This window comes from Dromaius novaehollandiae, chromosome 2, assembly GCF_036370855.1.
Source record: "Dromaius novaehollandiae isolate bDroNov1 chromosome 2, bDroNov1.hap1, whole genome shotgun sequence".
NCBI classification, from domain to species: Eukaryota; Metazoa; Chordata; class Aves; order Casuariiformes; family Dromaiidae; genus Dromaius; species Dromaius novaehollandiae.
In genome coordinates, this window is record NC_088099.1 from 91,609,599 (window position 1) to 91,633,682 (window position 24,084).

Below are 24,084 nucleotides of genomic sequence, written 5' to 3' on the forward strand. Positions count from 1 at the left end.
TATTCAGCAGGGCTGAACATTGTCTCCTGGAACGCATCAGGAACAGCAAGCTAACATCCTGCCGTGCCTTTTCAATCTAATAATAGTCAATAATTTTTGCAGGCCTTGTTGTATACTCAGCACTAGTTGCACAAGTCTTCAGCAAAACAAGACTGTGGTTTTGGCAGTGGACCATGCTGTTGTACCGGTGTTTCACACGTACAAGCCATCATTGACTGTCTCGCTGTGCAACCAGACAGTTGCACAGTTAATGGACTGAATGCTTAGCTATACTCTCCTCCTTGACCAGACACTGTATTTTAGCCTTAGTATGCTGTGTTGTGTTGGAGATAGCGTTTCTGTTAAGTTCATTTGGGTTTGAGTGGTTTTCATCTGTACTTGTACAGCCTGGCTAATATCTCCCTGTGCTGGTCTCTGATTAATGTTGTCAAATATATCCTACCATCAGTGTACACCACATTCTCATAAAGTACTGGCATATATTTGTCAGCAGATTCAAGTACTTTCTGTGCACATAGGCAAAATTTGGGTCTCTTTGAGGTCATATTCACATTTCATAATAAGAGTGTAAAAAAAGCCTGTTAAGATGAAAACTGCAATTGCATACCACTTCTTAGAAAGAAGAAATAGCTAAAATATATGATGACCTCCAGTATCTAGACTTCAGATTAAGTAAACTTACTTCCATGTGAGAGAAATCAGCTCTACTAATAATCACAGTATAATTTGGCATTCTGCAAGCACCAGTGTTGTTTTGCCAAGGCAGAGTATAAACCAGAGAAGAAAAAGTAGTTATGAGAATAATTACTCTGGTTTTCCAAAAATATACACTGAATTAGAATATCAGTTGTATCTCCCGCCTAACCTGTGGGAAACATGACTCTCCTCTGGACCAGGCAGTTGCCTAGAATCAAGATACATGGGGTCTGCCTCACAGAAACAGCTATGCTGGCTTGAAAGGAGATCTGGAGGTCATCTAGTCCACCCAGCTTGCTTCTGCTCAGTGCAAGAATATTGCCAACACTAGACTACGTCAGCCAAGGTTTTGTCTACAGACACCCCACAGACCTCTAAAGACAGAGATTCGACAGCCTCTCTGCTCCTGTGCTATACTACCCTCCTAGTGAAAAAGGTTTCTTTTCTGCGTTTTCCTAATCTGATACTCCCAGACATAGTTTGTGACTGCCAGTTCTTGTTACACCATCTGCTGATACTGAGAAAAGTTTGGTGCTTTGTTTTAAGTACTTGTAGGCTCCTGTTATATTTCTTCTTAGCCTCTTCACCACACTTTGCTCCAGCTTTCTCAGCCACTACTCATAGGCATGTTTCCTACACCCTGCCTATCATGGTAGCTCTCTGAAGGACAATCTCCAGGTTTTCCACCTCTCATTTGAACCAGGAGCTCAGGACCGGATGCAGCATCCCAGGGCAGCCTCACCAGTGCTGAGCTGGGGGCATAATAGCTTTCCTCTGTCTGCTGCCCATGCTCTTCCTAACACAGCCCAGTGCCTGGTTTGCTTGATTTGCAATGACAGCACTCTGTTGGCTCATATTTAACTTTAATAAACACATTAAATAAACTATATAATGCTTATTTTAGGATACCAACAACAAGGATCATACTGCAAGAGATTAGCATGTTAAGACTGCAAGGAATATAACAGATCCTTGTCCTGTTCTGAACAGACTTAAATCTGCATAAATGATGAAAGATTCAGTAGTAGTGGAGTCTACTTCATTGACCTGGAAAAGAAGTATCACAGTCCACACTTCTATCAGTAAAATACTGCCCTGGGATGTTTCTAAGCATTGAAAAGCAATCATCTGAACTCTTCAATTGTCCAGTTATATGCCTTACCAACTTTTGGCCCAGGCCAAATAGTTTTCTCCCAACAATTCCCAGCCAAGTACAGGGAGTTTGAATTGACCAGAAACTATTCCCAGTAGGCAATTTGTGGTCCATACATCACAGAAATGAAGAGAATTTAGTAGCATAAATCTGTAACATGTCATGTAGTTGGATTCAGTTCCTAGGAACAATGCAGAACGTGTTTAATTTACTAGTACAGACATAGCCATATGTGCCTGCCCTATGCAATTATCTGGGACTCAAGTACTGTATTCATACAACTGCAATAATTGAGAAAGAAACAACTTTTCTCCTCTTTCTCAAAAAGTGAGTAAAGCCCATGTTGCTTGGAACAAAGTGCAAATCAATAAAGTTATGCTAAGCAAAATATAACAGTGTTAAGATGTAACAGAAATCATACCATTTTCCATAGCAGACTGTTAGTAATAAAGAACGCTTGTGATTTAGAAATGAGTAATGTACCGCTCTCCGCAAAACATTTTTATGTCAGCCCATCTCTCAACAGCACTCTGTCCTAAGAAAAGAAAGCCTGTCTGGAAAATTTCAAGCTCTTGATGGCGTATGTGTTCTGGACAGCTCTCCATCTCATTCACTCCCTGGTTCTCTCCTCCTGCTTCTCACGTCTCAAAATCTTTTTCATATCTCCACTGATACTCAGCTGCATCTCAGCCTATTCCCCTGTTGTTTGAGGTCTGGCCTCCTTGCTCGCTGATACCATCAGCCCCGAGGTATGGCCTTAATTCCTTAATTTTCCTTTTTTTTTTTTTTTTTTTTTTTTTCCCCTAGAGTCCAGAATTTGCCTGAGCTCAGTTTTCTCAAGTTCTTCTGAAAGTTTATCCCAGTTGCTATCTCTGGCCAGGAAACCACCAGGCATTTGAACTTAATATTTTCTTGAGCTAAAATTTAGTTCCCCGATGGGCTGTAACTGTAAAGTAGCTCCTCCAAGAATCTTCCCAAAAGCTTCTAATCCAGTGGCTGATTTTCTTACTCCATACGGAGTCTCTCTTTCTAAGCTGGAAGAGCCATGGTGGTGCCACAACCCAGATTTTCAGCCCGCACCCCTGGCCACCTTGGCCCAAGCTAGATGTTTGGGGCACCTCCCTTTTTTCGGTCAAAGGCAGAGGGCTGCCAAGCTTTCCCTTCTGTTTCCTTCTATTTACCCACTGTGGCTCCCACAATGCTTTTGCAACAGCACAGTCTAAGTGGCTGTGAAGGAAATTGCTCCATCCTCCCTGGAGTCTGATCACTCAAATCAGGAAGGGACCAACTGTGCATCAAGTGTCACTGTAGCACTGCTGGGGTTGCACAGCTGAGCCTCCTGCTGCTGGAGTGACAGGAATGAGCTTTTTAGACTCCATTATAGATTTCTGTGAGTGCTTACAGCCAGCTCCCAAATTACTTCACTTCACTGGATTTTCACCTCTCCTTTCCTTTATACTTTCTCTTTTTTTTCTTTCTTTCAAAGCATTTTAAAAAAAAAAATACATAATGATGTAGAGTACATATTGCCATCTCTAAGTGTTTATGACTCAAACAAAGCATCAACTGTTGGCATTTCTTCTTTTTACATAGCTACAAGAAAAAGTTAAGCTCCTGAATGGCAGAGAGGCAGCTTCCACCACTTCAGCATCCAAGAAGGAATTACATGCAGGCAAGGGAATTCCCATGTGTACTGTTCTGGGTGGACAGGAACTGAATGTGTGGAGCAGGAGAAAGGAAGTGGAAGAGCTGTCAGTAAGAGACGATCATAGAAGCAGATACATGGAAGGCGGACAAAACCACCCTGAACACAGTCTAGTTGCAGAAGTCCAAGGAAAATCTGCAGAGTTTTTGTTGGATGCAGCACTATCCCAAAGGAGCTCCAAACTGCGAACTGTTGCCTCTTGGGTGATTCCCCCACCACCACCCTTCTGGTAAACAGGGCTCTGAGTGGTTTCTGTAAATCAATGAAACTGTATTGCAGTTACCTGATTCTACTATATGCTTAAGCCAAATTAGACCATTCAGTTTCAATTCATCTCAACACTGAACAGCTACGATTCCCTCTGCATTAATCCATTTTCCCACTATAGTGAATCAGCACAACCCTTGGCTAAAATGTAGTGTGGGAGATTTAGTCAATCCAGAGAGTCCAACCCGTGGGAGCGAATAGGATTACGTCATTTAGAAATTACAGAAAGCACAGTGAGAACTCAAATGAGCACAGCTGTTGCTCCGTGCAAAAGCAGAATTCTCTGACATATCTAAATGAGAGAAAACTTGCAGGGTTCTACACTTCTGTTTTCAGTCTCTGTTCTGACTTTGCATCCTATTTCAGGATGCAAACTGTGTCCAAGAGTTGGAAAAGGCTTGTATTGCAATGGCACTGCTACCTGCATTATCCTACACAGCGCTGGGGCAGCTGCAGCTTGGGCAGTCCAGAGCACTAAAAACCATGTTCTTTCTCACTTACCTGAATGTCTAAAAGTGATAATGCAGTGGTTCCAGTTAAATACTCTATGTTAGTTAATATTTGTTCTTGACAAGACTTTAAAAGAATATTAACGATGAATTCCACACATACATGCATTATCTTTAGTAAAGATATGTGACATGCGTTAGTAGCACTGTTCAATACTGTTGTCACATTTCAACTTGCTTCAGCAGGTGTTAGAGCTGTGCGAATGTTAGTAGACAGGTTGTCCAGCAAAGGATTTACTTCTGTGCCTTATTATTTTTCTTTTCATTTGTGCTTTATCATTTTTGAAAGAGCAGTATTTGCCTTTTCCATCAGACAGTTCTCTTTTTTTAGTTTCTGGAAGCTTCTTTATTGGATTTTGATTGGATCAGTCAAACTTTTTCTGCCGAGCCTTAAATTGGTTGTCAAGGAAGTGTCTCATTCAGTAATATGCAAATGCACAAATTCAGTCTTGCTTTGTGTGTGGGGGGGGTATGTGTATGCAGATAGATATATGGACAAAATTCTGTTTTTCAAGCTCCTAGAAACACTGGCCAACCTAGTTTATCAGAAAAAAATGATTAAGGAACCTATCTAGTGCACTACAAATATTAAAAAATTAAGTCACACTCAATCCAAGCTTCTTGGAGGGAATTTCTTAGCTCATTTTTATGGGAAGAAAACTGACCCCATCTGTGTTAAGGAATAAAATGTTTACTATTGTGTTTCAAATTCAGGACTAAAGCGATATTTAAAGTAGAGTCAAGCAAACAGCATTGAAGATCACCAGCTCACAGTGAGGGACCCGGAACGATATTGATGAAGTTAATGGGTTTTCAATAGACCTTCATAGATTACTCTATAGAGTTCACCAGGTGAATTCATAGAATTGTACAACTGCAAACACTTTTGAGCTAAAGACATAATGTTTTTAGATGCAAGGCAATAATTTAAAATAGTACTGTATATACCAATGCATGTGTCCTGTTTCCAAGATGGAAACAGGAGAAAAAAAACCACTCTTGATAATACCCTGAATAATATACTCCTATGTTTTGATCTCAGAGAGCTTGTTTGCCTTTTCAGAAATGCTGTCATGGCTTTTTTCACCAAAGGTCTCTCTAAGGGTAGTGGCTAAACTGCATATGGGCATAGATTTGACTGATAGTTTCATAGTTTGCATGAAGTCAGGGTGATTATTAGCTGATATAAAGCTTGGTGGTGTTTTGTCCTCTGGGAAATGTCTCTGGAGGTTCATCAGAAAGGCACGTAGGGGAAAACCTTAACTGAAAGAAAGAAATATCAGAAAGATGATGAATATCAGAAAGATCAGAAAGATCAGAATGATGTGATGTGGGAGACCAGAGACACAGGCAAAAAGGTGGAGTAGCACACTTCAGACTCTGGGAATGTTTCATCCAGTATTGTTAGCAATTAGAGGAACTGAAAGACACAAATTAATTAGGTATCGAGTTCCTCCAATTTCCTTTAAGGAAAATCATTGATTTTTGCTTTCTTCCTTACTGACAATAATGTTGTGTAGAAGATAACAAAGGGCTACTGCATTTGCCTTATTTCTGACCCTGATCTCTCAAGTGGGATTAACCAAATAAATCTGGAATATATTTGTCTGTAATTTGTCCACAGCTGTGCTGCTAATTCAGTAACAGTTAGTACCTAGGGGTGACGTTTGGGGTGACAACTTCATGCTCCAAGTCTGAGCAAGCAGAGAAGGGAGGAGGTGGACCCTGGGGCACAGCTAGGCATCAGTGACAGGATTTGCTGGAGGGAAAAATTAAGCACTAGTCTGGGAACAAGCTATAATACTAAGAGCTTGTTCTACTGGCTCTGACTGACTGCCTCGAGCATGGATCTGCACACAGCAGGCACAGAGTCCATTCTGTACTTTTTCTAGGAGGTATGTGCAGTTGTGAAATAAAGATATTAAAATCTTGCACTGTGTCTTCACTGAAAAGGGAAAATGTGCTTTTGCACTGAACTAGCTATCCCACATAGAAACCTACCAGGGCCAAGGCAAAAGAGCTGAGATCAATTCCATACTCCAACCTAGTGATACGCTATTTAGATGCTACGAGGATGAAATTATTTAGTTTTGGTTATTTCTTTGAAAATGGTAGAGAGAATTCTGAACATTATAATCTTACTAAAATGAGGGGAAAAGATGTAGAGAGATCCACATAGTATGGATTGTTCTTGAGATTAAATTAAATCCAGACTTTCTGACATTTTCAAAAGCAAAGATTAATATAACTTTCTAAAAATATGTATATATGAGGTTTTGATCTGTTGTAAAGTTTTTATTTTTAGCTATCAAAATCTGCCATTCTGCTCTTATACAGCATATTAAGTTGCATCACTTCTGTTTATTTTTCTTGAGAACTAAGTACCAAGGGAGGTTATCTGAGCATCACATAAAATATGTATCTCATGTTGGGCTGGATTCTGATGCTCTGCCTCATACTAGTAATAGTTCACATGCAATGGGTTCACTAGGAAATGCAAATCTACTTGTATGGTAATAGGATACCATAATCGAGCTCAAGGTGAGCACCATATCCGTCCTTAAATAAAAACCACCAACACTTGCAGTAAGTTCCAGCAGAATTCATATGAAACATTATTCTGAAAAAACGGTTTGTTAACTAGACAATTAAGACTGAAAATTTAGTTTCTATAGATCTGAGGACATCAGGGAGAGCTCAGTTCCCAATATTTTCTCAACCAGTTTCTATCTGTGGGCCTGAATGATTGAATCAATGTGTTGCAGGAAGGACATCAAGATTTTAAAATATTGCTGTGTCATACTTAATTTGCGATGCTTTTTCCTTTCCTGTCAGCACAGTTAAGATGACATCTTGCAGTGATTTAGTCAAGAACAAAATGTGTTCAGGCCTTTCATCTTGGGTTTTTTATGTAAGGAATAGTAAAAGTTCACTCATAATTTTTTATATATAAATACAGCTACTTCATATTGTGTAGAAGGATGTATAAAGGGCTCTGGTGCTTGGATTTCTTCTATTCTTACAAAAGAAAACATATCCATAATTAAGTTTATACCATAAAGGATTTTCTTATTGAATTTTCCTTTTGACGTGATTGATTTCTGTATTGACTCTAGGAAATGGAAACTAGTAAGTGGAATCTGACATAAAAGAAATATTTGGGCTCTACAGTAATGTCATTTACTACAATAAGAGCTAAACTAGAATACAAATTGCCCCGGCTTCTTGTGCATATGTAAATACATTTTTTTCCCTCGGGGTCATAGCTACACTCTGTTTGAGGAGGGCATATAAATACAGACAGTGATTCACCTGTCACTGTAAAGGGGGTGGATGGCAGGGAATTTGTATGTAACTGGGATACCTGGCACAGAGTTTGGCCTGGAAAACTTCAGCACATAATGTGTCAGAAAAGCTGAAGTCTCCCTCTGCTCCCTCACATGGAATAAACATGAGAATAACCTGCAGGTGAGTGGATTTCTGTGCCAGCCTGAAACAAGCTTTGGCTCTGGTCCTGTTGCTATTACTCGCTGTTCCAGATGACCAGTGATACTGATGTTGTTGTTAATCTGTGTTGAGCAGTAGTACTACTGTATGTCAGATGTGCTATAGATCATAAAACTGCAAAGTGATGATGGTGATGTTCCAAGCGAATTTTTACCTACTGTATAATTTCATAAAACAATAAACACAAATCTCCTGCATTCATCCAGTAGCATAGTTAATTTGCAGAGCATCAGGTGAAAAATCACCGCAGCTTTCTCACCTAATAATAATAACGGTCAGCCAGAACTGCTAATAAATCAGGGTGAGACATTCTAAGACATTCTATCTAGATTATTTATTTTTTCATTACAGGGCTTGATTTTGCAATTTATTATTCCTTTTATTATTTACATTCTACTGATACCCATGTTTTGCTCTGTTGCGGTCCAAACACAGCAGAAGACAAGAACCACTGCCCCAGAGATATCACCCCAGCTACTGTGATTTAGTCCGTGCTTTGTTTGGTGTCAAATCCAACGTCCACCATTAATTTTTTTCCCTGAACCTCCGCTAGGCTCCGTTCCTGTAAATGCCTGGCACCGGGAGCACACGCAGGTGCAGGGATCCAAATGCAGCACTGGAACCTGTGTGACACCGTGGTGGGGGAGGCAATTTTGACTGCAAAGGTCCCTCCTCTAATAAATATCTCCTGACAGAGTAACGATAGCTGGATTGGAATAGACATTTTTAAGTTGAGAAAATTCAAGACAAGATGTAAAGCAAAATGCCAGTCATCTCTATATCTGTGAATTCATAATGTGCAGAATAAAATGTTAACATGTAACATTTGACTGTTGGAAAAGATGAAAAGAGGTTATTTTGAAATTCCCCAAATGGCACAAGTTCTGCAATTAGAAGTAAAGGAACTTCAAAGTCTCCCAAAAATGCTACAATAAGTGTTGTAATGCCTCTAGGGGAGAAAAGCAATAAAGCTGTCATCAGACATGGATCTTTCTTTGACTTCCATTTTGTTTCTGGGTTCAGCACTCTTCCATACAGCAAATAAATGCATACAGGTCTGACTTGCCTGAATCCTGGATGTCTTAGAGACCTTCTCTCTCTTCTTTTGTCTACGGCTGTTGGAAATGAAATCAGCAGAGCTGCTTTAACTAACAGCCTGAGGTTTAAAAAGAGGGCTGGGACAGACCGTGGAAGGCATTATCTATGAGATGTCTTTAGAGATTCACTCCCCCAACCCTGATCTGACAGAACTCAGAATCGCTGATTTTCCGAACGTGCTTAAGCTCATCTCTTTCTCTTGGCTTTCTGTGCAGATGGAGTGAATGGAAATAATTGAGCTGCGAGGAAAGGCTTTAGTTTTGGTACACTGAGAGACTTGCAATAAGAACATTAGCACACTTATTAAAACATCTTGTTTGTCCATGCCCTGAGTTTTAGACGGGGTATTGCATTTTCACTTTTTCTAAAAGAAATCTAAATAAAAAGCTAATAGCCAATTTCTGAGCATGACTGACTAGATGGGAATTTGCTAACATTAATATATTCTCATTAGAGAAATTTTATCGTGCTCTGGTCAACAGAGAAGACATTTGGCCACAGATGAAATTCAGTTTAAAAGTAGGACCAGATCCAGCAGCAGAGGGTGGCTATTTTCCATTGCACTGCAAGCAGATTCTGCTGAGAAACGTATCTTTTCCAGTCAAAGAAGCATCGCTGCCAAGGTATTCTCCTGAAGCCAAGAGGCCATATATCAGCCACTGTGTCATGCTCCTGGTTTAAGGGGCATGTCAGGAGCTTCCTCCAGCCCCACTGGTTGCTGGCTGTCCTTGAGGCACCTTGAAGTTGTTCTGGCCTAAACTGGCCCCATCAGGAGCCCACGCCACACGTATTTCTAGGAACAGGAAAGATTCAAGGACTCTTTCTCACGGTTTCCTTCTTGGCTGTGAGTCATACTGCTGTGTGCAGCAGGGTCTTGCCTTAGGATGCCACCCGTATGCAGACTTACCCATGAATAACAGATTGCGGTATTTTCATTTGGAATTTACAGTCCAACTGCTTTTTATAGCCTTTCTGTTTGTAGATTAATCGTGTGACTGGAATGTCTCCACTGCCACCGCATGAGAGAAGACTGAGTTAAAATGCACCAGCCTGGCTTGCAGATAAGTGGAGAGCCCTACTGGTTATTAATGGGTTTCCACAAGAACTAGACATGTAATGCTGAACCTGAAGGACCATGGCACAGGAACCCAGATGATACATTGCAGCCTTGCAACAGGCAAGAGCTAATAACTGGGTACGCCCTCCCCATGAAAGACACAGCTGCAAAGATCCAAGCCCTGAAGTCAGAGCAATTTTTCAGTTAGCAGAGATTATGTAAAAACTGAGCTAGAGCCCCCAATGTCTATTTTATTTTGAACAGAAGGGTAAAATCTGAACAGTGAAATGTTCCAGATTCAGCAGCTATAAATATGGGGATGACACCTATTGTAAAACTAATAGTGGGACCTCATACAAGTGCTACTACTTTGTAAAATGATAAACAGACCCCTCCCCTGTATACACAAACATTTCTAATTAAACCATCCAGATGTTCTCTTACTTAAGGAAAAGTACTCTGGGTTGTCTGAGCCATAGAAAGACACTTTGGCACTTGAACCTCCTCTTTCCAAATGGGATTTTGTCCATGAGCTTTGAGACTCTCTCCTTGGCAGAGGTAGGAAAGCAGCTGTTGTCAGGGCTCAGGGATATTTGCCCCATCTTTGTCCCCCCTCCACCACTTTTCCATAGAGCACTCCATGTAGCAACCCCTCATTACCTGCTTCTGCAATGGCCCTTTCCAAGGTGAAGGAGGCCCAAGCAGATTTGAGTCATGCTCAGAGGCTCACTGTGCAACGCTGATAAATCTTGTTCTCCCTTTAAGAAAATGCTGAAGTATCTGTTCAAAATCAAGTATGTGAGTAGTTTCTGTTTAGACTGGAAACTCTGACAGTTTTGTGTATGAAGTATAACATGATAGCTTTATCCTTTGCATGGCATCTAAGAACTTCCATTATGAAATGTAATAAATATGTAGATATTTTTACAGTGAACATGTTGAAAATATGAGAAGTAAAAATATAACAAAAGTGAACCTAACATATTGCACAATTTAGAAATATATCCCTTCATGTCAGGGTGTAAATAAAAGCATCTATGCAAAGTGCAAAGAATGTTGGAAATTCTGAGCAATCATGTTCAAATATATCTGAACAGGAGTTTAAACAGTATTATTTACAGGGAGTTTTCCCCCTAGCATCAAGAAAGAAATGTAAAACCATCAAGCAAACTATAAATATTTTGGGTTTGCATCTAGTAAATCATGACAGAGCTGAAATATTATAGCAGTGTCTCATGTTGGATGATTTACTTTGTTGTGGACAAAATAATATTTGCCGAGTTGTTTATGCAACGCTGATGTTTAAGAAAGTTGTCAAGACAGCAGAGGTTATGTTACCTTTTACTTGCTTCACAGTTTGATGAGGAATTTGTTTAAAAATGTCCTCCCTTCTGTCTAGTGCCTATATCCAGTATTAAGTAAAAAAATACAGCGAAAACTTAAGAAGTTCTGCAAACTGCAGGGCGAAGAATTTCCTAGAGATAATCACAAATACCTGCAGAAAACCCTTGCAGATGTTTATTACCCTTTTGTATGGGGATTGCAATGCTTCTGTGCTCTGTGCATTTGCACATAACACTTCATTTGATATGTTTTAAGTGCCTCAGCTGCCGTTATTCAACAGGCTTCATTTACCCCAGGGGAGCTAAGCCAGTTTACATCGAAAGAGGATCTGGCATAGAATTCTCAGAGTTTTTTAAGTAGTGCATATCCCTTTTCTGTAGGGTTAATAGAAGCAGAAAACTTCCCTAAAGATTACGCGCTTTTGTTGTCAAACCACCACATAGGAATTTAAGTAACTGTTGGCATAAAACACTGATTAAAAAATATATATATAAAGAGGAACAAGCACAAACATATGCACAGATTCAAAAATTGAAATATAAAATACACAAAAACTGGACATGCAGAACTCTGGGTGAAACTACCCTGTTCCAAACTGACAGATAAGAATGATTTTAACCTCTGGTATTAGGAAAATGTTCCAGCGATAGGGAATCTGTGCATTTCTCTCTCTCAGCTTTCACTACTAGGCCAGCTAGCCTCCATCATTTGATATATGGAGTTTTCTGGTAACTGTTTTTCTTCTTTCTATTGCTGGGTTGTGAAAGCTAGCAAGACAAAAAAAAAGGAAATGTTGCCGATGTTGGTGGTGACTTATTAATAAAAAGAAACACAAAAAAGAAACATATTAACATTTCAAACACATTAAATGAAGGGAAAACAAAGTCACAAATACATCTGAGTAAATCCACAGCTGGCATTAAGTAGCAGAGTGTCAGCGAGGTGTGTGACGTTATGTTCTAGTTCAAAGACAAATTAATCCAGCAAAGCTCTGTAGTCTTATGGTCATGTAGGTCAGGCTGGGAGAGCATTTGTGGTCCCCTGTGGTTTTACATAGACTGCAGAAAGTGGCCAGGCTACTCGTTTTCTCTGAATAGCATCTGGTATTCCCACTGTTGGAACAGAACACTAAATGGACCATTGATCTGGCCCAGTAGGGTTTTTCTTATGATTTGTATGATCTTACCTATAAAACTCCACCAGCTAATAGCAGGAGAGGTTCTAGCCTATGCCTGTGTTACAAAATACTTGCCTTTCTATCTGTCTATCTAGACTCCATCCTTCTTCTTGTATTCCACTTCTTCCTCTACCCACATTTATTTGTTCTGATCTTCAGCTGAGTTAAAAGTTCTCCAAAGAAGGGCATATCTTCTATGTGCTCCTGCAGTGTGACTAACACACTTCTGAGCAATATGAAAAAGACAGTAATACAGATATTGCATTCTCCAGGGCTACACATTTTACTTTGCATATTGCAGAATTCCTTAATTCTGAACCAAGGAAAACCCTAGTAAAATGTACATATCAGAAGAAATAACCATAGACAACATAACCATCGTAACTGTGCCAGAGGATGGTTTAGCAGATTGATGCTTGTAGCTCCTGCATGATGGGGTCTCAAAATTCTCTTTCCTCTTTAGGAAGCATATTCAGAATTAGTCTGCCTCTAGTTGAGGGGAAACACTATGCCCATAGTCAACACTTTTTGTCTATATTAAAGTCAATATGGCTTTCAAGTGATCCACACTTATTTGGCAGACAGTCTGTGTGCAGTAGCCAGCTGGAGAAAACTTCGGCCTAGACCACCAAAAACATTGCAAGTGGATCTCCATCGACGGCATTACTAGCGCTTATATGCCATTAACAGAGGTTAAATGCATGTAAAAAGAGAAAGCTGGAACAGCTAACTGGAAGTAATATTCATGACCTATGTAAGGCCTAGGTTCTCTAGACTAGAAACCAAGTGACTCTTTCTTCAAAATGAAAATAGTTATTTAAAAATTGGAAGGCTCTTGCAAAAGCCTTTCCTGCAAGAATCTCAAACTCTGGCTTCCTTATGTGTATAACACTGCTGGTAGCATATTTTTTTTTATGATATGCACTGCAGGAGCATTTAGGAGCCCCTGCTATATCTGAGAACCACCTTATGGTAAAGGCATGGTGCAACCACAGAACAACAAGGGGCAGTAGCTCTGATGTGCAGGAGACACAATTGTGCCAGGCAACCTGGGACCCAAGAACTGGGATGTAAAAGCTGGAGATGGTGGAGAGAGCACTGGCTGTTGAGTGAGCAGGTGACACCATTATGCAGCTGTTATTATGCCAGTCCTGCCATATCTCTGACATAATATATCCATAAGCACAGTCGTTCCATGCATTTCTATGCCAGACAGGAAATAAAATGTCCACAATTTGCCAGTCATTTCCTTAGACATTGAGACCTGCAAATCATAAAGATTATCTGAAATTTGATTTTTGGCTTAGGATCTTCTTTATTAAGCATGCTGAGTCACAGAAACTTAAGAGTTCCTATTGATAAGCTCCAGGGTTTTTCATGTCGGTAGTTTAAGTTATCACTCCATTTTCTACCCTTCCTTCATTACATGTTACAGCCCCAGTAAAGGAATCAGCAGAACATTTCACATCACAGTCTAGCATAACGGCTTAGAAGACCAGGGTTTTGCAGATGTGGTTTGTGCTAAGGAAGCAGTCAGTGACCTGGGGCAGCTGGCATGCCACTACACGTCCTATGTTGCTGAAGGGACAGTAGTCTCTAGCCAAGGGGGGTCTGAGTAATAACTCTGTAAGCCACTGCGACTCAAGTAGGCAGAGTCCATCTGTCAGAGCTCGAAATACCGTTTGCTTTCCACAGTGTCTAATATTTGCAGAACCATGTCAACTATTTGCAGTATAGTTCTGTGAACCAGAGCTTGTCCTGAGCTTTTAAAAACTCTCATAATCCAATATTAGATAAGATAACATTATATTAGGGAAACACAGCATCATGCTTCAAGGTGTGTGCCAAGTTCAACCTAACACATGTAGGAAGCAACTTGAGCTCAGAGCATGTTAAGCCATAAATGTCAAGTACCTCCTCCTGAAACACCTAGTGCTGGACATTACCTGAGACAGCAGGCTAGATGGGAGGGATTTAGTCTGGTCCGATGATAGTTACTTTTCTCGACTTTTATAGACTAGTCTGATGATGGGCGTGTTTATATCTTTTTGCTGAATTGCAGGAACAATTATACTGTACCTTGATAAAAATGCAGCATAACAAACAATCAGGTATGCAGTTTGATGAAAGAGCCATGGCAAATTATTGGGTATTTACAGAGTGCTCCCACTGTAAATACAACATTTGGTACTTCATAGCAATTGTCATAGCAATGCTACTCAGTATCCTTAAGCAATTAGGAAATGCCTGAAAAGGCGCTGTACAAAATCTGTTTAATCCTCATTCATCGTGAGTGCCCAAATAGCTTTGTGTGTGAAAGCAGCATGAAGAAAGATGAACAAAGGACTGTAAAATAAGTATGAATGAGGGGCTTTTTATGTCCAGTTTCCTAATTACCCGGAAAGACCTTGTCAACCAATACAACATTGGTTTCTCTTGCAGTTTCTGCTGTACAAATGCATATTAGCTGTATATATCTATATATGTATATCACTGAGGGAATATTCCTCAAAGATAATGTGTTTTTTGCCCCTTGGGTATACCATACATAAGAAAGGGCTCCATAATCCAAAAACAGTTAAAAAGCAATTTAGTACCTATTATCCCTCTTGATTTATATGAAACGCTCATTTCAAACATCAACTTTGTAAAGATGCTTATTCAGAAACTATAGAATATAAAAATTAGAGGAATCATTTCCCCCCCGCCCCAGAGCAGATTCTAAAATTACAGGAATTTTTGCAGTAAGTTTTGAGGTGAATAGGTGAGTAAAAATTAAAATGTCTCTGGGCTGTATTGGTTTCCTATAAACTTAATGGTAATGTAATTAGTCACCTAAGCAAGTCTCCAGAAATAGTGACTTTATCTATGTAAAACATTACTGCAGAAACAGTTCTCCAAAAATTCAAGTAGATAAAAGTAGCGCAGCAAAAACTTAGATGCAGAAAGATTCTCTCTATTTCAGAGACTGTTGTGCACAATTGAGATACAAACCTCGAACACAAGAATTGCACACATAGACATTAACTTAGGATATTTTTTTTCTGTCTATTTTCAGTGTCCACAATGAACAAAATGGGTTCAATTTTTAAAAACATCATAAGAACTTACATCATCTTTTAAGAAGTAACTCGGACCCCTAAGAGCTGGAAGAAACTGTACTCTGAGTCAGTAAACCATCAGTTCTGGTTCAAAACTCATGTAACTGTTTAAACAAGATACTGGACCTAAACTTTTTTATTAGGTTTGGGCCCAACACCATGATAAAATGGCTATGTTACTTCCAGATGGAAATAGTTCACTTCTGCCCTGCCTGGAGCAAACACAATTTTTCTGTACTTGTGTGAATTTACCCTCTGTCTGAACGTTCACAAAGTTTAGGCTCTAAAATTACTTGTGATGATAGGGGTACAGATGTTAATTTTGCCTTGCAAGGGCAACCAGTAATCAATTTAGGGGAAAAAGAAAAAGATTTAATATGACTGTCACTCCAATCCAGCCGCTTCAGGAAATTGCTGCTTATTTAGAGCATTTTCACGTACCAACAGCTGGTCGGGCATTTGCCAATAAAGATGTAGAAATCTCCATTGGCAGAAACTGGGGTGGGTGCAACAGGACAGCTGGCTGTGTCATCAGCGAGTGGGAACTGCCAGCAGTCCCGCTGTGACAAAGGAGGGGAGTTTCCACTCCATCATCAACACATGTGCTTTAGAAAGGTCCTGCCACCTCCCCTCTCCTTATCCATTCGTTCTCACTCCTTCTGTCACTCAAATAATAAAAACATGCCAAATAACTGTTTATGTGGCCACGCTCTGGGGGACAGAACCATGTGTGCAGGGGCTGGAGGAAGGAACACTAAACCTGTAATAAAGAGCTATAATATGCCAGTTACCATGCAAAGTCCTAAATGCAAGGGCTGTGACACTCCTGCAGTGCTCTGTCTTATCTTGCCATGTAGAAAGCAACGAAAGAATCAATGAGCCTGAGACACAGAATTTCGCACTTCAGCCTAGTAGCTGGGGCAAGCACTTAGGCTGCAAGCCCTAACTAGGTAAGAGCCTGTATGTGTTGTCAGAGCAAAGGCCAGAACAGCCTGTCTTCAGTGACACCCTGACAGCTAGGCTTCAGTCACGCTTCCCTTCTGTACCCCAATGAATCTCAAATGATTGCCTGCAAATTGCAGCAGCCTGGTGGCCAGGCTGATACAGCCACTGCTGTATCTCCACTCTTTGTGGATGGAGCCAGAGGCAGAACTTTATGCACATCAAAAAACTTTACTGTATTGAGGATGTTGCTATCTAATCATCTCAGGTCCTTAGTGGCAGGTGGAGGCCAGTCTGTGCTAGAAGTGAGTCACTTCAGTTTGGTGGAACCAGCTGGTCACGTCCCAGCCTATTCCTCAACCTGTGATGGCCAAAACACCGCCAACCGCCGTCTTCCTTGATATCAAAGGTCACATTTCTGAAAGAGTTCATTCCCATTCTCCTTTTACCTAGTCCACATTACTCAATTCTGCTTTGAGAGAACTCGAAAAAATATATTACAAGGAACTTCTAACATGTAGGTTAAGATCAGATAACTTTTTTTCACCATGAAAAGTATTAGATAACAAAATCTAGCCTCCCACCCCTCAAGAACTATATTCTTTTATTCATCTGAAAAAAATAAAATTATTGAACTATTTCATGTCCATATAGAATAGAAACTTGCTTTTCTAGTTGCAGAATGATCCTCTTCTGCATATATTTTGCAGTTTGAATTCGGTGAGGCAGTTTTGCTACCCTGAGGAGATGTTTCATCTCTTGAATCTCTACAAAATGTCAAAAATTGACATCATCTATAACTGAAAAGTCTAATAAAATTTTTTAAATGAAATTGAAATGATTTTTTTAATGCTGTGAAATGTTTAGGTTATTTTTGGCCATTTTGAAGTTAATTTTATGTTTGGCTGCTCTTTAGCAGAAATCATCATAAGTTTCTATTTTTTTTCAAAAATCCAAAACTAGAACTTATCATTAAGACAATGGTAAAGCAGATACTACACTAGATGGCCAACCCACTCATTCATTCACTTTTGCTTTTTTGTTTTGGATACTAAGAAGTGTGTCAACAAACTTTTCCATTGAAAAGTCCCTGATCAACTGTATGTTGATCTGTATGATCAAAGTTCTAGACGAGTAACTCATGTACAAACAAGTCTGAAGTTCCAAAACAGCTATAGATTGGCCTGGCTACATAAAAATCCTAATGTTGGGACATCAGCCCAACATTAAAACAATTTTTCTGAACACATTTAAAAATAGAATTTTTCTAATTCCTCCACCAGATTTCTTTTGCTATGAGTCTGTCATTTTCACGCAATTAAAAAAAATCTTAAAATGCTGTAGACATTTAATTTATTCATTTCAGTAAAACCTGATGAAACTTATGTGTTCACGTTACTATTACTTTCATCTTCTTCCACTATTCTCAGAAACAAGTGTACTCTATACCTTTTTTAATATCTTACCCTTATTTAGACATCAGTCCTTGGCCAGGAGGTCTATTCACAGGGCAGAAGTACTTCTATAAATTCTTTGCAGAATCAAGCTCTTAGACTATAAATAAGTAGTGCCTATGTAGTATAAGTAGTATCCTAAGTTATATAACACTCAGTAAAATGAAGTTGTCCTTTTGGAATCGTCTGAGACTTCAGCATATCAATTTATAAAATAAAAAGAATATTAAGAAAGTGACCTTAAAAAAGAAAAAATAAATCCTTGTACTTTTAAAAAGGTAGGTTTAGTTTCTTCGGAGAAGGTCAGATATAACTTCTTTTACTGGGTGAGTCTCATGCAAGTATTTGGAATGCAGCTTATCATAATTTCATCCTGGGTTGCTATTACTTGCAGTAGTCAACAACCTGGTGTGTGTGTGTAATTAACACTGTCAGAAACTGGAAAAGACATATGGTTTTACTTCCTATGGAAATCAAAGCTTTAATATTTCATTTCATAAAGAAGATGCCAGACCAAAGGAATGCCCTCTGCTCATTGCCTTGATAGTCAGAAACATGAATAATATTATTGATGTGCAAACACAAAGAGCTGGAGGCTTATAACTCTGTTTCTGTGTGACTAAAAACCTGCAGGAGGTACTTAATGCCAATAAGCACAGGATGTTTATGTTGTAAGGGAGTAGAAGTGACAACTGACCTTTCCTGGAGACACAAATGAGCCTGTGACAACTTTGGGGCTCAATTTCCCTGCAAGTGCCTTTTTCCTCTTCCTACCCCATGACTCCATCTTTTTTTGATCCCATCCTCTGGCCTGCCTTGCTTCATGTTACTGCATCACAGCCAGAATGTAATTTTTAATCAGTGAAATTTTTAGTTTTCTGTTAGAAATTTCATCCCTTCTTTCTACCAGAATTCCTTCTGATGAAGAGGATGTTATTCCTCCTCTCCTGCCTTTCCTTTCCCACAGCTTTCAGTGCCACGTAGGGCAGTCTCCATTCTGCCATCCCTCCCCAGGTTCAAAGGAACCTGGAAGTGACAAACTTGAAGGCCTTGGATATTTGCTTTTTCTCTGAGTGAGTTCCTCCATCACAACTCAGCGCAGCCACCAAAGTCGCTCCGCTGACATCTAGCAGAGCTGAGGGTGTGAATCATGCAGGTAGGTCTTTAGCTGGTAGCAGCAGCCTGTTATCACCTGGGAGCATCTCACATACCTCTGGGTCTTCAATCACACATAATCAATAGAAGTTGCCATGAGGCCAGAATGAGAGAAACCTCATTTAAAATGATTTGGCCACAATTTACTGCATATAAATGTCCCTGTCCACTTTCTAAGCTTAAGGAAAGTAGACTAGCATTGATGTTCTCTGCAGAAAATAACGGGCAGATAATAATTTGATTAGATAATGTGCTGTGATAAAGATGTCATGATAGGATACAAACACAGTGTCTTTATTTTTCTCTTTGACATTCCTTTTTCATTCGCCCTTGCTCTTTTTGCTCTTTACAGATTGCACAAAATGGTAATAGTAACACTTTTTGGTAAACTATTTTGAGGATTAACAGTGCTGAGTATTGCCCTCATTTAATAATGGGATAGGCCAGGATATGTCAGCTATGATACAGCACAGTAATCGTGCCAGAGACACCTTTAAACTCCCTTGGCTTTAGCCTGCATTATGTTCCTAATCTCAGAAATGTAGCACAGGGACTTCAGAATCATCCGATGTGTATCTCCTGTAATACCATTGCTCAATGCAAAAGCAACTGTATCAAATCAGAAATCCCAGTACAGTTGTCCTACTGGAATAATTTAACCTTTCTTTTAGACAAATATATTAAATGTCCTTAAAACTATTCTCTTTCCTAAGCTCTTAACCATTTCTCTTACTTTTCTCTTTTGATTTTCTTGCTAAGGTAAGGTTGACATCAAAAACCTTCCACTTATAAAGCCCAAACAGAAGTGCCCCACTGGCTGTCTTGATAAAGCTGCTGGGTCACTGTTTTGGTCAGTTGACTTGTTCCAAGAAGTGAAAGCCTCATAAATCTTGGGTGACATAACCAGCACCTTGCAGCATCTGACAGTCATGGGTTGGACCCAAGTTAATTGCCTTTGTGCTTCACCATCAGTAATTGTAAGATAATGGATTTATTTTAAAAAAATACAATAAAAGATTCCCAAATTAAAACTTTTAAATTCTGTTGCTGCTGGACTGCAAAGGCAGCAACATTCCCTGAGATGAATAGCAGAAGACAGTGTAACAGATTAATACAAATGAAGTCATTCCTGAGTGACTCCATCTGCTTTGGAAACGAGGCTCGGACTTTCCAAAATGTGGCCATGATCCAGATAATTAGGCCTGACTCCAAATGAAGCCACACAGGTAACTTATAGCTTCATTAACTCTCCTCCAGAAGGCAGGCATCCAAAAACTAGACTTAATAGAACAGCATATGATCCATTGACAATCTGTTTGATATTAAAAAATGAACTTTATTTTTGCTATGTTACATGAGTATTAGGCCAACAACATATGCAATGCAAAATGCAAGGGACTGGATATGTTCTTGTATCTTGCATTACACGTCAGTCACTATATCCTGAGAACTGAGATCATAATGTTTTGTTTACAAAGTTTAATCAAAATACATTAATAATCTAGAAACCCAAGCAAAGCACATAAGGTGTCTGCAAGTGTCTTTCCTCTATAATCAACAGGAGGATTATTAGGTAATAACAAATGTTATTCATCTTCATAATGGCTAAATGACAGGCTGCTTAAAAATAACAAATGACTACTCTTCATTGACTATTACAGGGTGAATATGACCTTCACACACTTAAAGCAAACAAGTCCTCTTTTCAAAGACTTCCCCAGTTCTTTAATTGATAATGATGAGCTGCTTTATCTTTGCTGAGAAAAAAAGAGCTAGTTATACCATTTAGGTTAGGCGTGGAGGCATTTTATAAAGCACTCTCTGTCAGAAAAGATGCTGAGATATAATCCTGATTTTTTCATCAATAATAAATTAATGCATAATTAAAGCGGTTAGTGAGGTGCATAATGAACTCCTCTGAGATGTTTCCCCTTAATGTTTATCAGTCTTCTGTGTGATTTTTTTCCTGTTGATGGGGTGGTGCTTTAGTGCAACAGAACTGGAGAAAATTGGGCTGAAAGAAACCTCAAAAAGTTCTCTTGTACATCTGTGCTTCCCAAGACAAAACAAGCAATGTTGCAGCCATTCCTAAAAGAAGTCCCTCTGACTTCTTGTAAACCTCCAGTGTTGACAATTACTCCCCCAGAAAAATCAATTCCAATCCTTACTGCTAGAAATATTTTCATAACCTCTAACTTGAATCTCCTTTGTTGCCATTTAAGCCCATGTGTCTTGCAGAGTAATCCCTGAAGTTTTCAAACTGAAGTTCTTCTGCATGTTTAATCTTACCTTTTAACCAAGTTTCTTTGATCCTGAAATGACTAAAGCATAGGGAAGAACTTATGTACATCAGTAGTCAGACTGATGAGGATGGACACCTAAGTGTTGTCTAATACAGTAAAAGCAGTCATTTTTCCTAGCAGAGTTTTTGTACTAAGATCTTTTTTTTTTTTTTGGCTTTTATGTGGCTTTGACAATCCAGGCTGCTCTGATCCCTGCAAATGACAGTTTATGGAAGTTCTGTCCTTTTACAAATAATGACAGCCAGCAGGGTGCCTGTGTCTCCTGCTACACCAGAGTGCTGTAGTTTTACCTTCTAGTTAACAATTAGGGCAGTCAGTGGTGAACATCGTCTATAGTAACTACCATGCTTGCTTCTGCAATTTGAAAGATGTTGCTGCATTTGCCAAGTCACAGCCATCTTCAACTCATTTACCATGCAATTTACACCCACAGGATTTGAGATGAAGTGGAATTAATGGCTTTCTCCTGTCTCTTGTTTCTCTCATAGTAAGATGAGTGGTACAAACAAAACGTTATGTGCCAGAAGTACCCAAAGCAAAGAAAAAGCGATATAAAGTTGGTGGAGATCATTTTACCGATCTTATGCAATCATTTGGAGTGAAAAGTGCTGTGTATTAGAAGGAACCTTTTAATCATGCTCCACAAAAAGCAAGCCAATATTGAAACAAGTGCAATATTGACTTCGCTCAGTCTCATATTAATTGCAGCAGAGCACAATGCTCTGCGTTAAGATTTTTGTTGTTCATTTCAAGGGGAAGCAGTGGTCCAGATCATTCCGACTTTGGTCTGGTTTCATCCAGTATTGGACATTTCCTGCAAACAGTGTGTGATTATTTATCACTGACTTTTCTTTATCCAGACACAAAACGAAAGCATTGATATTTTTCTTTTTAACGTGCTTATTGAATTATCCTCATAAATCAGCTAACAGTTGAATAAATACTTTTGCAAACAAAAGTAAATTATATCTTTTTCATTTTCATGGCCTACAAGTAGGCCAAAAGAAAACCTGTGTTAGGCACACGCGCGCACACACACACACAGAGACACACACACACACAGAGTGTTTATGCTGTAAGTATATGTATTATAAATTTATTCTGACCATCTTCACTTTTGGATGGATATGACATAAAAATCTAAGACTGCATTAGATGTTAGTAACTTTCTGAGTGTCTGGTTTGAGTTAACTAGGCATGGTAAAGGCAGGCAGGTGGTTTAATGTTCTCAGACAATGTTTGGTGAAAAGTTAACTCCTATTTGTTGTAAAAGGAACATAAAAGTAACAATTGTACCTTCAGCCTAAAAAAGATGATGTATTAAGGTTACCAGCATCACCTCCTAGAATAACAGCATTTTTCTGTTTGTGCCAAATTTGAGAAAATCAGATGACTGAGGAAGAGCAAGGTGAAGGGGAGTGTTATCTGGAAAGGTTTTCCCTTATAGGGTTTCTTTTTCCTCAGCCTCTTTCTCAGCAATATTTGCCATCAGACTAATTATGAGAGTATTCTATGTTTTCTGTAGTTCTCGCTTGTGTCCTCATTTTAAGCCCATTTGTCTCCTATGTGAAATTATGGAATTATCAATGTGTTTTTAATGTGAAAGCTCTGCCTTTCTCATTAAAATGGTGAATTACAAAGCGGCAGGTAATATTGAACGGGAGGCTGTTTTCCTAACCTTTCTCCAAAGCAGAATTTCAGTCATTTGTTAAATAAACTGATAACAGTGTGAAATTAATGCTAATCACCTCCTTGCATATTATTTATTGGATGCAAGAGGACGATAGAACAAAGACTGCAGCAACATTAGCAGCTACAGGGTCACAAGCTGATTTTGTTCTATTACAGACTTGCAGAGCAGACTTCACTCACCAGCTTACGCAGAGGGCTACCATGTTTTTAAAAGCCATAGCTTTTTAAAAAGCCATAGCCATAGCCGCCAGCAAGTGGTCAGCCAAGGCCAGGCCGTTCCCCTGTACTTGCTTGCTGTAAGGCCAGTGAAACTCCAGTGTGCCATGGGCTCTGTCTCAAGTGACTCGGTGAAAGTTACCGAGAAAGGTGATACGGTTTCGATCAGCAACAAGAATTGACTATTAAGGTTGGAAAAAGCAAATGAAACACCACAGCACTACTACAGCTGGCTGAAACATGCTCTGTGTGTTTGGGCACCTGTGAAAATGGTTTCCTTGTGGCTTTTCCGAGCGGGATGCAGGCACGTGCTGGACTGACTGTGTGACCGTGCCTCCCACAACGTGCTTGCCGGGGAGGGCAGAGGGCCAGGCAGCTCTGGGGATGGTCGGGAGGCTTGGCTTCCCCCGCGAGCCTCCGGGAAGATGGGTGGCACGCACGGATGCTGCGAGGCAGTGGGGAGGATGAGGTCAGGCTCTGCCCCTCTGTGATTCCAGCTCATGCCAGTCTGTCTCTGTTTCCCTCGGGGCTCGTGACAATCGCCCCTGAGCCCTCAGCAGACAAATCATTCTGCTCACTGACAATCCCCTCCCGCTTCCAGGCCCAACGTGGTTTTCCAGTGCTCTGCGGCCAGCTATGGAGTGACCAGTTTTTTCTCCGGAGATGACTGCCTTTTTGGGGAAGAAGGCCGTGTGTGTCATGTTCTCA